Genomic DNA, 6589 nt, shown 5'->3' with positions numbered 1-6589 from the left:
CTTTGTGCCACTTGCACTGCTTTTGTTTTCGCCAGCACTGTGCACTGCTGGCGCTTCTGCCGCCGTATACCGCCAGCACTTTTCTAGTTTTCCATCGTCAATCAGCTGCCAGGGACCTTGCCCCCTACCGGGGGACTTCCTGCTTCTCCACCAGCCACTGGGGGTACACCAACCAAAAAAGATTGAAAACCCCTGTTCTAAAAGAATGACATACAGAGCTCTTTTCCATAAGTGAAAAACCACTGCAGTTAGAAATCTTAAACAAGTACATTAAGCCTTCAATCTGCCAATTTGGACAGGAGGTCTTACATGTAAAGTAGAAATTTCCAGTACTTGAACTTACTGAGTCAGCACTGTTTTTTCAGAGAAACTTCTGGAAACTGAAGTCCCTGAGGATGAGAATTTCAGAGCATCACAAATGATCAAAATAGAGAGAGTTCACCTCCCCACCCGAGCAACATGGAATCTACGTTAAATAGTAAATCTCCATCTACCTACATCCTGTGTGCCGAATACAGCAAACTAGTGGCCTTTCATACAAACAAACTCAGACAGACTGAACCACTCCTTTCAAACACCTTTTTTCAACTTGCGTAAGTAGAACACATACCTAACAGCTGGTATTTATAAATAAGAAATGGGATCCAATCAAGCTTCTCCAGTTTCAAGATAGATCAATTTATTTCTAAAAGTATTTTCAAAAGAGCCTGGACTTAACCAATCTTCTCTTGTATCATTCCATCAAAAGATCTCTGTTTTGACTATTGCCTTGGACCTCCCCCTTTTTACACCAGTAAAAGTTTGGAGAGATGTTCTCCAGGGACATGGGTGATGCAGTGAATTTGTTTAATGCCGTCGCGTCGCGTCAGATCAAGCATTGTAAAGTTGAAACTGAGGTCAGAAAGGTCAGAAAGTTGAAACAGGGTGTCAATTTATAAACCTTGTAAGCGTGAAACATCGTAACTCAAAAGGTTGCAAGTTGAGGACTGCCTGTACTGCTCTTTGCCTTCGAGAGCTCCCGTAATGAAAAAATGCTACATGAGGTAGGTGTTGTTATTACAATGCTGGCACCAAACAAAACAAGACTTACACATTCATCTCTCTGGTTGCTACTTCCAAAGTTTATTGCTTCGTTGTATTTAAGCCAGTGATGCTCAACCTTCTGGGTCTGTGGAACAGATGAGAGGCATGGGGCTGGTCTGTGGGCCAGATCCCGAAGGTGGGGTCAGTCTACAGGCTAGATTCAGAGTGGGGACAGCACTCAGGGCAGGTCCATGGCCTGATGCTGCGCACCAGATCCAGACATGGCCTGACCCTGCGATCAATGCTGGCACTGCTTCCCTGGTGCCAAATTTCTCGACTGTAGGGAGCCCCACAGGCCACATTCAGCCTGCAAACTGGAGGTTGGCCACCTCTGCCTCCTAATCTCATCAGCTCCGCTCCAGGTTTCTCTAACACATGGGAACACTGGCTACATATTAAAATTAAACCAAATGCTATGATTACAGCAACGCAAACCCTGAGGGTTTTACCAGAGCTAGAGTGTTTGCAGGCTCTTAGACGTCACCACTACTTCTACATTAGCAATCTTAATATTGCAGCAATGAGCATTCAGCTCAGGTTTGCAGGACCAGAAAGCAAGTGAATGCAAAAAGCCTAAATAAATCTCTACCACCATTTCCACACATAGATCTAAACTTGTCAAAATTATTGTTTCTACATTGTTTGAATTGTGCATTACAGAGACATCTGGCATCTCATAGCTTTACTGAGAATTCACATCTATGGTTAGCTTTCAGTTCCAGAAAAGTGTCAACTGATCACATGTGAAGCAATCCTGATTGCTGTCTTCACAGAACTGACTGTATATAAGCTACCACAGCTTACTATTCTTCCCTTCACAGAGCCATTATCTTTCTCCTCCACACCACTTACAGCCAGGAGGAGCCTTTCAAACCATCAGTAACATTTCTCAAAGAAAACGCACAAAACCACAGAAATACTGCCTAATGTACTGAAGCCTGCTGTTACTTAATATGACCCTTTGGCATTAAACACAACATAGATTATTTTTAGTATGTGATAGCTCTTGGTCCTCCCTCGGATACTAGACTTCTTGCCTTCACCTGTCCTAGGATGGAATCCTGCAATTCTCCTGTCTTTAGGCTGAGTCCCTGGGCCCTTGGCACTACTTTATGCTAACTTTGCAGGCTCAACAGGGTTCAGTTACCTGCAAGTCTTCCCCTTCAGAAGATGAGACCAGTGACACTATGACGATTCAAAACTGCTACCTAAAAACAAAGTGCTATTTAATTTTAGTAGTAGAACAAAGCAAAACAAAGAAGGGATTTTAACTGTAACAAATGGGCTGCATGCATCTTAGCTAGTTTAACCAGCATCTCCCTGAATGCTTAGGCAGGTCTAACTGCTTAAGAACCATCCCTGCATCAGTCTACTTCCCTCTCCCCTTTTAAAGGGAGAATCTTTTGGCTAAATTAAAGCGCTTTGTTCCAATTCCCCACTTCGATCCTCCCCTTCCTCTTCTGCTAAGGCAGCTGATCCAACACAGAAAATAAAGCTTTACATCTATACCGTCTTTTGAGTACAGATGTTGGTAGCTACAATCATTACCTGGTTTCCTGTGAACAAATGAAGTGCCCAACCACTTGGTAAAACACGGAGGGACACATAATATCTATCAAGTAAAACAGGGATCTTCCTTGCCTTTTGCTTATACATTACACTTAGGTGGGCATGGAGTTTCTATAGCAGTCAGAGTTCTTCATTCCTATATCTACAACCAGCATTGCCACTTCACTTCTCACATCCCTTCCTAGCCTACTGTATTAGCCGAGATTCAGGCACATACTTACCTTGCTGCTCAGCAAAGATTAGCCTTCACTTTCCTTCCATTGCGCAGGGTTTTTTAAAAAACGATCAAAGCTTCTACTGACTTATCACCCCTGCTTCATAATACCTTATTTTTTTTAACACTGATGTCTACTAAACCAATTAATCCAGTAATATGTTAGTTGATAGTTGTGAACAAAGGGCTGCCATTGTGGTCAAGGTGCCCAGGAGACCTGTGTTGAATTCCCAGCTCTGCTACAGAATTTCTGTGTACCCAAGGCACAATGTCTCTGTGAAATTCTGGTCTTCTGTATACTATCCATCCTTCAACTTCACAGGTACTCCTATCCCAAGTCCAATAGCCTGGGTCTGATTAAAGCACATCTTCCAGAAAGACAGCCAGTCTTGAAGACCTGAAAAGATGGAGGACCCACCTGTTCCCTGACTTATTTGTTCCAATGCTTAGTCACATTCACTATTAAAACACAGTGCTTTATTTCCCAACTGAATGTATTCAGCCATTTGTTTCTGCTACGGCTTTCTCCACTAAATTAAGTACTGAGTACTTTCTCCTATAAAGATACTTATCTGCTGTAATCAATTACTTCTCAATTTTCTCTCTGATAAACTAAATGGATTGAGCTTAAATCTCTCACTACAGAACACTTTCTCTGGCCCTTATAATTTTGTGTGGCAATTTTCTGCATACTCTCCAGTTTTTCAACATCCCTTTTGATACCTGACCTGGATGTAAAATTCCAGCATGAGTCTCACCAAGGCAGAGCACACAAGTAAAATCACCTCCCAGCTCCTACTTCCTCTGCCCATTGATTGCATCGGCCTTTTTTGCCACAGCTTTACAATTTGATCTGCTTATTACTGTAATATTTTCTTGCCTCACAAGAATTTTGAGAGGATAAATTGACAACTACATTTGTATTTGATAATGATAAAACCACAAGAATATCTAAAGTGGCTTGGGAAGTAAACAGGAAACACCCTCAAGTTATCATTAGAAATGCATTTTAAATGAAAGTAATGTCTAAGAAAACACAACCAGCCTGAGGAAGGGCGTTTGTGCCCAAAAGCTGGGAAAGAACTTTTTTCCATCTGTTTAGTTGGTCTAATAAAGATATCACATCTACCCAAAGAACCTTGCCTTTACCAGCATGACTATAATATTTTATGCAAATCACTGGGGCACCCACATTACTTACCTAAGTTAAATCCAATGACAAAGTGTACTGTCCCTCAAAGGTATATGATGAACCTGCCCTCTAACTGGATACGTACAGGAGCAGGGTGATAGCAATCTCTGTTTTTGCAACCATTCCAATTTTAACTGTTTCTTCTACTGAGAAACTCAGAGCGCAGGAGGCATTGCAAGTTTTCTTCTAAAAAGAAGCTTACGCTTAGTTTCTAAAACTTTTTAAAAGCTTTCTCCTTCACCACAAAGTCTTCTGTTTCCACTGCAGTCCAGAACATCACCACTCCCTCAGCCCTGCATCTCCTATTGCAAATCTCTCCCTCCAACAATTTTCAAACCTTTTTAATCCTAAGGAATTGTAAATAGATTTGTATGTTTGTGTGTGTACAAAATGACTGGATTTTGTTCAAGTGCATTTGTAAGCCCCACCCACAAGTACATAAATTTCTTCACGTTCATACAAGTCAACAAATCTTGTCTGCTTGTACTTACTTTGGACTCATTTGCCTTATTTGCAAGGATGGCTCAGGACAACATGTGGACCCCCTTGTCACCCACTGACGAGTCCTTCTTCTGGCAACAGAACAAACTTTTGCTAAGCCTGAAACTCAATCATGCTACGTGTGTGGTAAAATAAAGGATACAAATACATAAACAACATCTCCCCCACTATGATGATGGTTTCCAGGAGTAGAAACTGCTATTGCCTTGTTTGGTTGGTTGGTTTTGAACATTTATTCACAATAAGCTAGACAGTTTCCAGTTGAAAAGTAGACAATCCCTGCCACAAGAAATTCACAATCTAGAGCGAACATAAAAAAATTCCGATTTATTTCCAAATGGACAGCTTGGCAGTATGTTAAGGAAATAGAAAATCCCAAGAGAGTATGCAATAACCAATTTGAACATTTATTTTATTTTTTCCATATCAAAATCCCAAGAACTGAAAATGCTCCAGTCAGAAACTTGCTGCCTGGAAGGAGAAAGCAAACTCTCAATAGGCCAATACAGAAACATCAGCTAAAATACCATGAATGAAACCAAAGTCGGAATCTGGCCAGGTGGTCACAATGTTACCAAGAGCCTCATCCAGATCCCCTTAAATTCTCACCAGTTGCACTACCCAGACTTGCTATGTCCACATTTCTCTTTCTGAAGTTTGCCAAAAATGTAGCTGCAGTTCTGGTGGCAAAGGGAAGAGCATTAATACATACAGAGAGCTGTAAACACCATCTCTCATCCTACTCAGAGCAAGGTGAAACAATGCAGTAGCCAAAATGATCAATGTCTTGTCCACTGCAGCCTGAACTCTTAGTAGCGGTAATAGATTTTAGGCAAAAATCCTAAGGAAAACCTTAAAGTACGAGGATGACTTATACGAAGCTTGGCCTGCAATGAGTTCTTTAAAGACAGAATGACAAACAACGCCTAAACAGCAGAGTCCTTCCCAATAATTCATGCAAATACCCCTTCGCAGGAGACGTGCGTATAAATACCTTTGTACGAGAGACCAAGTTTTAAACTGAACACGTTCACATCTTTAAAATCACAGGATCGTCTTTGTTTACAAGGCAGTACCCACAGCACGCCCGGCCATTTTCAGACATAAAAACGGGCACGGTCCCTGCCTTGGGTGGCCATCGTGGAGGACGGTCCGGTTGTCCTCTGTCGATACAAAATGCAATGCCTTTACATCCTCTATTTTTCTCTTATTTTTTAAAAGCCTGATGTCTACGAAACCAAGTCATCCAGTAACATGTCAGTTGATAGTAGTGAACAAAGGGCTGCCATTGTGGTCAAGGTACCCGGGAGACCCATGCTGAATTCCCACAAGAACTGCTGTGCACCCAAGGCACAAGGTCTCTGAGAAATCCTGGTCTCAAAGAGAAAGAGAGAGGACGTAAAGGCATCGGGTTTTGTACCGTCGCCGGACACCTTTATGTCCTCTGTTCTTCTTGAGGCGATATAAAGGCGTCCAGCAGCAATAAAAAACCCAATGCCTTGATGCTCTCTTTCTCTTGAAGACAGAAAGAGAGGGCGTCAAGGCGTCGGGTTTGGTACTGTCGCTGGACACCTTTACGTCCCCTATTTCTCTTGAAGACAGAAACAGATGGCATCAAGGCATCGGGTTTTGAATCATCTTCCTTGACGAGAAATAAAGGTGTCCGGCAACGATACAAAACCCAACGCCTCGATGCCCCCTATTTTCCTCGAGGAGAAAAACAGAGGCCAGAAAGGCGTCCGGTTTCGTACCGACAGAGGACAACTGGACCGTCCTGTTCAACGCCCGCCCAGTTCCGGACCCCGCGCCTCGCCAGGCCAGGGGGACGGCCCGTGACCCCTACGACGGAGCCCCCCGCCACATGGCGGGGCCCAACGGCGGCCTGAGCGCGCAGGACCCCTCGGTCCCGGCCCCTCCGGGGTCGCAGCAGCTCGCGGGGGAGCGAGTCGTGAATGAAGCATCCTCGGACGGGACCGCCGCCCCGCCGCCCCCCTCAGCTCAGCCCCCCGCCGCCCCCCGTGGGCCCAGCC

The 6589-nt window shown here is 43.7% G+C and overlaps 1 protein-coding gene across 1 annotated transcript in view; it reads right to left on the bottom strand.

Annotated features, from left to right (window-relative positions):
* Positions 1-5614, bottom strand: part of LOC109300789 (A-kinase anchor protein 17B) — a 21514-nt gene extending 15900 nt beyond the window's left edge. The window contains exons 1-3 of the mRNA XM_019521620.1: positions 5608-5614; positions 4550-4555; positions 2951-2953 (exon numbers count right to left, since the gene is read on the bottom strand). The gene's annotated coding sequence lies outside the window, so the exon portion shown is untranslated. The remainder of the gene's footprint in view (positions 1-2950; positions 2954-4549; positions 4556-5607) is intronic.
* Between the last annotated feature and the right edge of the window lie 975 nt (positions 5615-6589).

The sequence above is a fragment of the Gavialis gangeticus genome, unplaced genomic scaffold, assembly GCF_001723915.1.
Source record: "Gavialis gangeticus isolate Ggan-Ray unplaced genomic scaffold, GavGan_comp1, whole genome shotgun sequence".
NCBI lineage: Eukaryota > Metazoa > Chordata > Crocodylia > Gavialidae > Gavialis > Gavialis gangeticus.
This window is presented reverse-complemented; position numbering and strand designations above follow the sequence as displayed.